This window comes from Atta cephalotes (genome assembly GCF_000143395.1).
Source record: "Atta cephalotes unplaced genomic scaffold scaffold00059, whole genome shotgun sequence".
Lineage (NCBI taxonomy): Eukaryota > Metazoa > Arthropoda > Insecta > Hymenoptera > Formicidae > Atta > Atta cephalotes.
The window spans coordinates 712422-725539 of record NW_012130123.1 but is presented as its reverse complement, the minus strand read 5'-3'; the positions used below and the strand labels follow the sequence as shown (position 1 = coordinate 725539).

At 31.4% G+C, this 13118-nt stretch overlaps 1 protein-coding gene across 1 annotated transcript in view; it reads right to left on the bottom strand.

Annotated features, from left to right (window-relative positions):
* Window positions 1-13118, bottom strand: part of LOC105623596 (growth factor receptor-bound protein 7-like) — a 66745-nt gene that overhangs the window by 30789 nt on the left and 22838 nt on the right. The gene's annotated exons all lie outside the window — the stretch shown is intronic.

Sequence of the window (13118 nt, the reverse complement as noted above, 5' to 3'; positions counted from 1 at the left end):
AATTAAAAAAAAAATTTCATATCATATATTTTGCAAATGCACAATCGCGAAAGGAATCTCTGTTGTGGAATTCGAAAACGCTGAGAGTAAGCCCAATCAGTGGAAGATAACACCGAGGGCATGCTCTCGAATTAGCGTGTTACGTTGACCGTTTATTGCGGCAATTAATTAACCCGCAATCGCTCGGTATGCGGTACATAAATGCGCAAAGCGCATAATGTCGAGCGCCGCCATTGCAACATCTCTATGCAACATTTCCGGATAACACAAATGAATATTTATAACATCTGCTACTAATCTAATGACAAATTTTTATAAAAATGAAATAGTAACTATTAAAATATTTCTTTTCTTTTTTTATTTATTATGTTTTTCGATTCTGTTTTAATTCTTGATTACAATAATAAATTTATGTAAAATAAATTCTCGTTTTTTTAAGCAACATAAACAATAAAAACTATTATTATAAACGAAGGTATCTCGTTCTTTTTATAAGAAAAAAGTATTATTTTCCTAATTCCACACATAAAAATCATCGTGAAATTAGCATATGAAAATTTTTCATTTTCATCTAATATATTCATCTAATATATTCTAATATATTTCATCTAATATATAATATTAGGTGTAGTAAAAAGAAATCCATTATTTTTACATGAAATTGAATGGAAAAATAATGGATTTCTTTTTACTACACCTAATATTTCCAGTTCTATCCTGAATATTTTGTTGAAAATCTAATAATCTCATTAATATTTAACAATAAAGTAAAAAATATGTTGCAAATATCTGAAATAGATAAATCTTTTTACAAGTTCAAGTAATTATTTTTAATCCTCAAACCAATAAAAAAATACAAAAGTTCCAACAATTTTTCGAACGGTTGAAAGTATTCTAAAATTCCGCGAAAATTTTTGTCGATAATCTGATATTTTCTCAAGAGTTCTGTTTCACAAGTTACGAGTTCACAAATTAAAATTCATTGATTCTAATTGAAATAAAAAAATTATAAATTTTTGTAAAATAAAAATCATTCCACATTTTTACATGCCTGTACGTTTAACTTTTTGTGAAATGGATGTAAAGAAAAAGAGCCAGTTTCTGACTCTTCTTTGAAGAAGAGCCAGAACTGTATCAATTACATCAAAATTCTAAAAATCTGTCAATCATGTAAAGCGTTTGTATATAATTTGTGCATCATATAATGACGCAGTTCGCAAGTTTCACAATCGCAACCTTGGCCTACTCGCGTCTCTACCTACTAACATACTATATTATGCCATTCTGTTGTCATTTTGTTGCTTCTCTCTCAACAATCAGCCAATTGTTGCATATCCATATCCGCAACCGCAACCTCGAGTTTTGAGAAACGGACAAAAAAAAGTACAAAAAAAGTACATTAATTATACTCACGCCATGTATTCTTATTGTACATTCTACAATACATTTTTTTTATGGATTTCTTGACATCCAACACATGACATTTATAAGTAATTAAATAAGTGAAGAAATTAATACAATTTGTATTTCATCAAATTAACAACAATATGTTTGATCAAACTGTTTTTAATTATTCCCAAAAATCACCAATTACAAACTTGATAAAATGTCTCGATATGTAAACTGTTTTAGAATTTGAATTTGCATTGACGCACAAACATTGAGTTATGACGCGTATTCAAATATCTCGCGTGTGTTCTTAGCATCAGAGACACTCTGACACATGTCTCCTGATGAACTCTCTTCTGATGGAAATATCGAAACAAACATTTTTTGTTACATCTTTTAAGTCTTATCAAATTGAAACTTTGTCAGTAAAACTTATTTATGCGGATGTAAATTGCAAGAATTATTTACTCTTCACATTTTCTTTGAGTCTCTCGATTGTAATATTTCCAAATGTTCGTGCAACAAATAATGAATTCCTAATCATCGTTATCAGCAATTGTCACAGCAATAACGCATTACTTTGTGGATATCACAAAGATGCTTCAGATACTTCAGCATTCCGCTTATAACGTTTCTCTCAACCACGTTCATAAGCTACAAGCCGTGGTATGCGGGCATCTACCTGTCACGATGACGAAACCGGGTCGTTCCATAAGCACAAGCCGGAACGTGCGCAGTCGCTAGAAAAATAACCGGCAATAATGGAGAGAAACTTGTCTCTCCTGCCTGTATCCCGTTCATTTATTCATTGCAGGATTTTGTTTATTTACAAAAGACTTTAACGATCGAAGGGGGAATCGATAAGTGCGTTGAAAAGACAAGACTGTTGATCGCCCTGACATTATATCGCGATAAACGAGAATGTAAAGCTCTTATCTTTATAGAAGAATTCATGAAAATGTATGAGGACAATAAGACGTATTATCATGGAAGAAAATGTCAATACAATGCATACGAGAAACGATCGTTATCGTATATCTGTCGTCATATATATTTGCTGCAAAATAATTCTTTTTTACGTTTTCTTTATGTTTGCACACAATAATAATTTCCATATGTCGCAGACAGTAGATGATAATCGTACGGTAAACTAAAGATAAAATTCTAGTTGCCTAGATATTCGCGATCCTAATCTGTAAATCGGGATACCTACATTCACATAAAGTTTAAATGAGAGACTCGAACCGTGTATCAAGAGAATCCAAACTCGACGAACTGAAACTCCAATGTCCATCTCGCCGTTATCGCGGCAAAGCAAATATTTCGGAAGAGAGGAGATGGCCTATGCAAGGTAGATCGATAAGAACCAAGGCAAGCCAAGCTGACTAGGTCGAACTCGAACGTGTTTTGGCGGCCGTCCTGATTCGCATTCTCTGCACATACGCGACCCATGTAAAATTTTCAGCGTTCCCGCTTCTTTCGACATGGAACAGCAAGAAACTACACGGCTACGAACCGTAAACATCCGATTGTAGGAACAAACATTATGCCAAACATCTAATATTTAATGTTTATCCAATATTCAATATGTTCAATTCACGCAAAGGTGCATTCTAGAACAACGTAATTATACGAGAATCGTATATCGTATCGAACGTTAGAAATTTGATCATTAATGTATCATTTGCGAGAGATATTATTCAATAATGTATTATAAAGTTAGCGTGCCATGAATAATCCACTTTCTAATGTTCTTACATAAAAACACAATTGACATGAAATATGCAATTTATATACTCAAAAACATTTATCATGTTGACAAAAAAAACTTTTAAAAGTTTCAAAAAATGTTTCATTCTTTGCAGCATTGATTTCTTTCATAATATTAGAATTGAATACTGACTGCAAAAATGCAAACTATAATTCATGCAAAAGATACAATTTTAAAAAGATCACGGCATTTTAAAACAAAAATTTTTGAAAATCTTTATAAATACATATAAAAATTATTTTATTTATTAAGTTATAGTTAGTAAAGTACAGTTTAATAAATAGAACTCCAAAAATTAACATACTATTTAGTTTAATAATAAATTAAGAAATCGAAAAATTCTTTTAAAAAAATTCTCTAGTTGTTATTGAATCTCTTCGTGAAAAACAAATTGCTAGTATGCTAGTATATTAAATTTCTAGAAGAGAACGATAAGAGAAAAGAGAGCGGGATTGCGAGACAAACTTAGGTTCCGCAAGACTGAACTGTTGCTTTTTCGCGGCGAAATATTATAAAAATATCCGGTATAACTTAGCCATGCATCTCGCAGGCTCACATAAATAAAAGGCGATGATCCAGTCCAAAAGGTATAATCACGAGTCACAACTCGATATCATTGCCATTGATCGCAAGCTGCAATATCTTCTTTCTCTCTTGTTCTGATACCATATACGCTGCACTGCGTCAATCTTTGTAAGTGCATGCCTCGCATCAGTTCGTATCATTCGTTACTTCGCTGGTTTGACATTGCTCATTAAACTCATCGTCCCACTAATATTGCTCGACAGAGAAAAAAAAGAATCATAAGTATACGAATGCCTTGTCAACATTTCGACTTTTGTGTTTCACAATAAGAAAGTACTACAAGCAACAGCTGTCTTCGCATCAAGGCATTGACAGTAATTATTGATCGTTCGAAACTTTCGAGGATGAAGATTTAAGGAGAGAAGCTTCAGTCGATCAAAAATTACATCAGCATCACGAAGTAGTCGATCTGATAATCGAGTAAAGGATTTACGAGGGGGGGTCAATTTAATCCCGGGAATACGACGGGCTTTTACAATCATTTAAAAAAAAAACAGAATCGTCGACCGATACTCTTCTGACAACGAACAAGGACGACTGGCTGTGCGCCAAGACCACTGTCCGTTCCGAAAAAAAGAAGCGATCCGTTCAGGCTACGATGGTCTTCATCTTCCTCGTTTTACGAACCGTGCATTGTCGACTTCCAGAGACAAGTCGGTCTACGAGATACTCACTCGAGGACTCTCTGCACAAATTATGTTTTCGAGCGTTTCAAGTACCGCGAAACCTGCCCGCCGAAAAATAAATCTTACCATTCGCCAAAATGGATTTCATTATGTGTACATTGTAAGCCTCCCTCCCTCGATTTGTAACCAAAATGATGTGATTTGGCAGATAAAATACAAACAACAACAACTTTACAAGGAGCTGAGCAATCGCTCATCACTCTGTTCCCCACCGCGATTTATCGACCTTCTGTCTTATACATCGACAAACGAGTTTCACGTTCCTCAAGGACGTATTACGTGAAAACTTCGATCGCGTATTACTCCTTATATTAATGAACTAGAAAGCCAGTTCGTGATAAGATTCATAAATACCATTCGCAGACGTGATTTTCTTTCGTTGAAATTAACGCCATAAGTAATCAGAAAAAATTTTTAAGAAACAAATAAGAAAGATTGCTCTATTCGAAACGAAAGCGAATTTTAGAAAAGTTTCACATTTCTTTCTTTATAAAATATCTCTATATATATAAATTGCTAATTTTATATAAGCTTTATATATCAAAATTTTTTTCCACTAAATTCAAAATATATTAATAATAAATTCCATAATAATTAAATTATTTCATTTAATCTTTAATAATCATGAAACCTTTTAAAATTAATTTTTTTTATATATATTTCGCAAATTCTAATTCAGAGATTCAAAAGGAAATAAGATAAATTTATTTAAAAAAACAACTAGATGTTACTCTAAGAATTGAATGATAATATCTACAAAACCTAAAGTTCCAAATACGAGGAACGATTTTAAAATCGCGGAAAAGTTCACGCAATTAATCCTAGCCGGAGATTCAACTTAAATAATTGCAAAATTTCGCGTGATGATATTTCAAATTTGAAGGGACACAAACATAAAATACTGCAAACATAAAAATGCATAAAAATGCAAATTCCTATTTAATTTAATTATTAAATAGATATTTAAACACTATACGATCGGAGATTCCATCGTTGCGAAAGTCAGCTCAAGGACCACCATGGAATATATCACAAGGAGCTCTTTACGCAACGATCCATTTATCCTGTCTTTCATTTTCTATCCTTTTTCGAAACTAAAATCCAAGGTCCACGCGATGTTATCCGAAATGATTGAAAATATATGGTGTGCAAAAAGAATCATGATCGTGTGACGCCAATAAAATCTTGCAATCAAATTGCGAATGTCCCGTCGATTCCCGCGCGAAAATTATAAAAATAAATACTCGCAAAACAAAACATAATTATATTTAGCTATATATACGAAATCATTCGACTCGTTCTATTTTCATTACTATTTTCGTTTAAAAAAATATATTCGTGTAATGTATTTATGGAAATATAATTTATATTCATGTAATTGTATAATATATTTACGAAAATCGTATAAAAACAAAAGATACAAATCGATAGTAGAAAAGTAAAAATAATCAAATGGATTAAAGATCAAATATCTTCGTTTTAGTTTCAAAAAATAAGAGAGATTCGAATAATATGATAATAGATTGGTGAATGAATTACGCCACATTATTTTGAAATATCAAGTGTGTGTGGATAAAAGCTCTTATAAGATCAAAGAATATTAAATTTATCAACGGCATTAAATATGTAAATGTATTTATAAATATATGTGTAAGTGTAAGTATTTTAGATTATGACGATAAAAATACATTTGTTAAAATAAGACATAAATCCATTACTATTTATATTTTCGAATCTTCGATATTAGTTCTAGTTTAGATGATAATTTGATCTCACAGATATATACATATTTTACAAAATAACCAATAAATCTGTTTCTCTTCAACGAGATGCCAAACTGACATTATTAAAGCAATCGATATAGTGATCATTTTCTAAAATATATTAAAAAATTTTCGTGAGAAAATGTTTTTCAAAACATCGTGGTCCACCTGTGCCAGCAATTCTTACAGTGGTACCTCGATACTCCGAATTTGAAATACGGAAAATCTATGAACAAATATAGATCTCACAAATCGAAAGCCTTTTATTTATGAGCCCAGATTTTGATGACTTTAAAATCGAAAAATATTATAAAAAATATTATAACGTAAAATAAAAACATTCAATAAAATTAACATAATTCCATATTATTGACTCTATATATTCGCGTGAATTTATGATATAATATATAATATATTAAATTTATTTATTTCAATCTTAATGAATTTTTTTCCAATTACAATCCTCTGTTTTAATTTTCAAAACAACTTTTCTTCGTTTACTAAGAGCAAAATTGTAATTAAAGTTGCTACGTGAATTTCTCTAATAACTTGTACATATGTTTTTACACTCAAAAGAAATAAAAAGGTACATACACACACACACACAAATGAAAATCTCTATAAAAAATATTCTCTACACATACATCGTTAAGATCAAAAGGGAAAAATAAATGTCATCAAAATCTGGGGATGCATACAAACATCTCGTAAAAAAATAAAGCGAGAGAGACACATGATATGAAGCGTCGCGATTTCTCACTAGATGTTCGCAATTGTCGAACACCCACAAACGGCAAGCACCGTTGTTTGTTGATGAGTCTAGCAAGATCGCATATCTACGCATTTCAGTTTGCACGTAGAAGATACTTTTCCCGTAGGTCGCGTCGCCCACTCAGAAGAATGTGCAATAAATAGAAACGCAGCGCTAATTGAGATTGAAAACACGACGATAAAAAATAAAGTTACTCTCTCAAAGGTGGCGTATCTCATGACGACAATGTTTGCTTTTTTATTATCAAGCATTTTTTACACGACCCTCGATAATCATCCGAATATAGCAATATGATGAATAATATAATGAATGTTATTTTCTTTCTCTTTCTCGAGAAAGGCAATCAGATAACGCACGACCGGTGGATCAGAAATGATCACGCCATGTGGCGAATAAAGACAAGAGATTGTTAGATACTCACGATGTTGCGTGGGATAATTGTTGTTGTTGTTGTTGGACAGGAGCCGTTGGTAATCCATGTTGTGCCAGACGGCGATACTCCGCGGAAAAAACGTCGCCTCGTTGCGATTTTCGTTTCACGCACAAGAATTCGCTCACCACACAGTTCTCACACGGTTAACACCCCCCACGTTTGGTATACATCAACGACGAAGTTCGCGGAATGAGAATGTTCTTCACCGTGCCAAGTGCGACGTGATATTACAAATTTTTGTCATCCGCGTCGTTTCACGAAGGGCGCCAGTACGTTTACGGGCATTCTCACGTTCACGTGTTTCACGTTTTATTGACAAGAATCAAAGGCTGAGATCTTGGCTTTCGAGGAATTTTCAGATCGAACTGCGCAGATGTCCGATGCCGAATGGATTTGAAATCTAAATCGTGAGATTGAAGAAACGAAATAAGACACGGCATTCCAAGATTTTTCTTATATTTGAGATAGATTAGATAATAGCGTTGATTCACTGTATCGCAGAAGTCATAGATTAGATAATATTATTTTAAAAAGATTTTACGTTCTAACAGTTTAAATCTAAATCCAGGGGAGTCGAAGCAATAAGAGTCGAGAGTAGGATAGATCTTTCAGAGATGAAAAAAAATTTGCAAGTCGCAAACGATACCTACTGTCGCAAATAACGCGAGACTTAATTCTTTTATCAATTAAACTGTCCGATAATTGTGTGCGATACACTTTCGAGTAACAACGAAAGAAGGTAACGAGAAACCGAAGTGGGAGAATCCGAAAATGTTCATTTTGTAATTATATTCGGAAAATAATTTTACGAGGAAATGATTTGTAAACAATAAGAATCTTATTAGACCATACCTATGAGAATACAGCCAATAAAAAATAGGAATTAAAGAGGTCAAAGCTGGATTTTTGATCCTTAAATAATTCAATGTAAATTATATATATTTATATGTACTATATGTGTACCATATTTGTCATTTAATCATTTTGGAATGATTTATATTACAAAACTGACAACAAAAAACTAACTTTACCAATCGAAAGATTACGTTTGAAGTAGGTGTTCTAAATGATCGAATCTTGAAATTCCCTACGGATTCTGTATCCGACTTAAATCGGAATATAATGATCATTTTAGCTTAGACATCAAAAAATTTCAAAAACAATGCATTTAAAAAAAATGTTTCAAATAAAAGTTATAGGAGAAAAGACATCAGATGAACTGCTTGTATTAAGATTTTTTCTTATTGAGTGAGTCAAAAGCTAAATAACTCATCTGATAATCTTCTTCAAATTCTACAATTTTTACTTAAATTATTTTTTTTAATGTGTTGTTTTCAAGACAGTTGTTTTTTAATATCTAAATTAAAATTATAGCTAACATATTCCAGTCCAAGAACACAGAATCTATAGGATCCTAAGATTTGATCACCAATAATTATTCAAAAAAGACTTTCGACTGATAATGTTAATTTCTTGATATCACTTTTGCAACATAGATTACGAAGCAATCAAAACTATTAAATTGTCAAGGAGGTTGAAAGATGCTCGAAATGACGAATTCGCTTCAATCGAAATAAAATACAAGGCCACCCGTACTGTCGTGTTTGGATATCTCCCTACTTTTTTTTCTCGAGAAGTCTCGTACACTCTTGTGTTCCGAGAACGAGGGTTCGTTCCAATCGCTTGAATAAGCGTACGGTTTTTGCCAGCTTCGTCAACTTGATTCGAACGAGTCGCGTTTCATGACGACGCCTTCGATCTTCGTGAGATTGCGAATTATTAATCCTATGCCGACAATATTGAACTTTTCTTTTTAAGGCACAGTCAATTTTTTGATTATGAGTTCTGTTACATAAATTTAAATCTGTAAAAAATAAATGAAATATAATATCCAACTTTTAAGATAATAAAAAGAAAATCTTTCATTTCAAATATGTGATTTTTTTTCGAATTAGAGTAAAAAAGAATTTTTCTATTATTATTTATAAATTACTTTCCGCGCGATTTTTATAAAAATTAGTACTAAAGCTCAGATTGCGAACGAAAATGAAAATTTCACTGTGCTGATGGAGAGCTAATTAATAATTTATAGATTTAACATGAAAATCAAATAAAAACACACGAAGAATATTTTCCATTTAGTGACACAAATCGACACAAATGTTCTATCTTTCTTAACATTCTGTGAATAACAGACAGAATAATATCTATGTTGATTTGTGTTCCACCAAAAGCATTCAAAGTATCAAGTTAACTGTTATGTTGTTTAAGGAAAATAATTAAAATTACATTTATTCATGTACCTGGTTAAATACATTGCAAAAGATTTTCTATAAACAATATAGTTAAATACATTGCCAAGGATTTTCCATAAACAATACAAATTATTCATTGTTGCTTGAAATGCTCAAAAATTTTTGTACTTAACGAGATAAATATATATTCCGATAAAAGATACAAAGCGAAGAATCTGCATTGTTCGATATTAAAAGAGCAAAAGCAATCTAATTTCTAAAATTAAATAACATATTTATCTTTCTTGTGTGTCAAAATGTAAATCAATCCATTTCTGTAATTAATTTCGAAGTAAATAACGTCCATATTAACGAATGCACTTAGTAAATAATTAATTAAAATAAATTGTTTAACTTTATTAATGATTGTTTAACTTTAATAATGACATAAGTAGGAGTAAATTTATAGAAATTATTAAAAATAATTCAAATTGTATAATTTACATTATAAATTTAAAATATGAAAGCAAAACAAAAAATGCAAGCAATGCGAACAGGAACTGTATTCTCGAAAAATATAGCACATGAAAACATACTAAAAAATATTACTATATATGTTATATTTATTATATACCACACAGATTTCTCTAATATTTCGTATGAAATTTTTTTCGAAAATAATCTTTTATTTGTTTTTTATGTGCTTTTACGCTTAAGAAATTTAAAAAATTGAGAAAAAATTGTGAATCTAAAATTCGCATGGTTCGCTTTGGATGAAAAAAGATCTTGTTAACATATAATCGAATATGAATGCTATAGCTTTTTTAGATCATATCATCATTATAAGATTACTAGCCGTACTATTTAAAAAATATATATACTCTTTTTAAAATCGTAAAACTTCTGGTTATTAATTAAACTTTTAGGTATATAAAATTTATATTAATTGCTGTTAGCAAAAATTATGTTCTAGAAATTTTATTTTGTTAAATACGTATATTTAACGTAAATTAAAATTATCCTCTCTGCTTCCGTCCCCAGATCATCGTTTTTTTATAAATTTGTACTATTTTAATATTATCAAAAATCTCTTTTTAATTAACATTCCAATGTCTAATAAGCGAATTTTTATGGAAATTACAAATTTAGTTTTATATAAAGGCAATATTAGCTCAAGCAGACAAACAAAGTCACAAAAACATCAAAATGACATCAAAATGAGTTTTTTACGAAACAGATATAATCTTACCGCTCTTTAAGAGTGTTATTATTTCCATCATTATTTCAGGTACGAATTCGGAAAAATGCTACGTCGCACGAAACATACGCGGAGATATCATGCGGATGAGAACGCACGCGTACGAATTAAAGTTAGCACGAAATCATCGACTCCCACGTCATGACACGCAGCACATAAAGGAGGTAATTAGGGCGCATTCTTGCACGTGTGAGCGTATCTAAAAACCACACGCATGATTGACAAGGCATTCCCGGAAATCGGTCATTCATTGCGACCTACGAAAAGTGAAGATAACTGCGTCATACACAGGCCGCCTGCGTCGCACAATTTCTAGCGTCGAGTATAACGGCTTTAACGGAATACGCGTAGTATACCTATGGTAACCATACTTTGATTCTGTTCGCGTTGCTTGCACTTTTTACGCTCAGCATCTTCGCTTTCTCTCTTTTCTATATATAATTCTAATATATTCTCTCTCGTTTTTAAGTTCAAAAGTTTTAAGGGATTTAAGCAATACAAACAAATCTCTTTATTGTATAAAGGATAATCCTTTATTTCAGGTAATTATCCTATAAATTAAATTTTTTCTTTTTTTAGAACAATTTTATATATACAGTTTATTTATACAGTTAATTTTAATAATTATATTAATAATTATAAAGTATCTAGGATTGCATTTCAAAATTGAAAATTAAATTCGACACACAATTTGCAATTAGTATTATGTATATAAATTTACACCGAATTATTTAAACACTAAAGATAAACTAAAAGATCAGCTCGATCGTTTAAGAGCTTTTCCTATCTAGTTTTCTATTTTAATAATATGGAAAATTCCTTTTCAATTAGCATTTCCAATGTCTAATGCATTAATGAGCAAATTTTTACGGAAATTATTAACAAATTTAGTTTTATGCAAGGGCAATATTAGCCTAAAGAACAATAAAGTCACAATAACATGAAAATAACGTCAAAATGAAATCGCAATTGATTAGAAAGTTCACGAGAAAATTTCAAAAATTAATGTAGACTTCTGACTGTTATAAATTATTTTCAAAATATTTAGGAATAAAGTCTAAAATTTTCAAGTTTATCCCCTATTTTCTTTAAAATATCAATACTCACCGCATACATAGATTAATGTGGTCAATCATGCCAAATTAGGAAGAACAGAACTCAAATTTCGTCTCAAATTAAAGACATAATTAAGAAGTATCCCATTTTAAATGTGAAAACAATAAATAAAATAGCAGGTGAAAATAATATGAAATAATACGTGAGAATAATAAATATAAAATCATACTAACTAAATTTTTTACTAAAGTATAAAGAATTTTATGATTTTTTTATTTAAAAATCTAGATATATTATTCGTAAAATAGAAGTTCAGTAGAAAAGTACAATTGAAAAAGAAATATGTGATCTCATAAGACGTAACTTGATGTAATTCTTTTGTTGTGATTTTATGATATTATACATTAAATGTTATTATTTAGAAATATAATATAATATTGTTCATGTGTTTTATTATTAATAATTATAAAAAAATGTTTATTAAAATTTAATTACGACAACATATTACATTTTTTTTAAATCCCACCTTCTTTCTTTTCTTAAGGAGTTGGTCACCTTACTCTTGGTATATCCTATCTCGTCGAGATAAAATTTGACTTTTTGCCTCCACTACGTGGAAACGAAAGAGACAACAGAGGGAAAGGTCGCGTTAAAATAAACTCCGAACTCGATCTCTAATGTCAACGGTTCAACGGTCTGCGTCATTTCAATTCCGGAGTGGCGCGTGTCGAGTTAATCGATAGCCAATTACGGAATAAAATTGAAATGGAACGTTTAATTTCACAATATCGAAAGTCGCGAAAATCTCTAATCGATTAATGCGAGGGACACGCTATGTCATGTTCTCGTAAGATTGCGCAATGTTGGTGGTGTCCCAATGAGATGTCGGATCGGGGGATCGTACGCTCTATTATACGTTACTACGCAGTTGGTAGAAGAGAAGACTCACGAGCTCCCTGCGATGGTCATTGCACCGACGTTGTTTACGACGCAGCCGGAACTCATAGCACGCATGTAGACGCGCCTACGACAAGAAATCGCACGGATTAGGATTACTCGAGCGGAATAGTGCGAGGATTAAATCGCGCAGGAACGAACTGTCGTTTGTTCGTTTCTACCTGTTTCCCTTCTCCCTCCCCCTCACTCACTCATTCTCTCTCTCTCTCTCTCT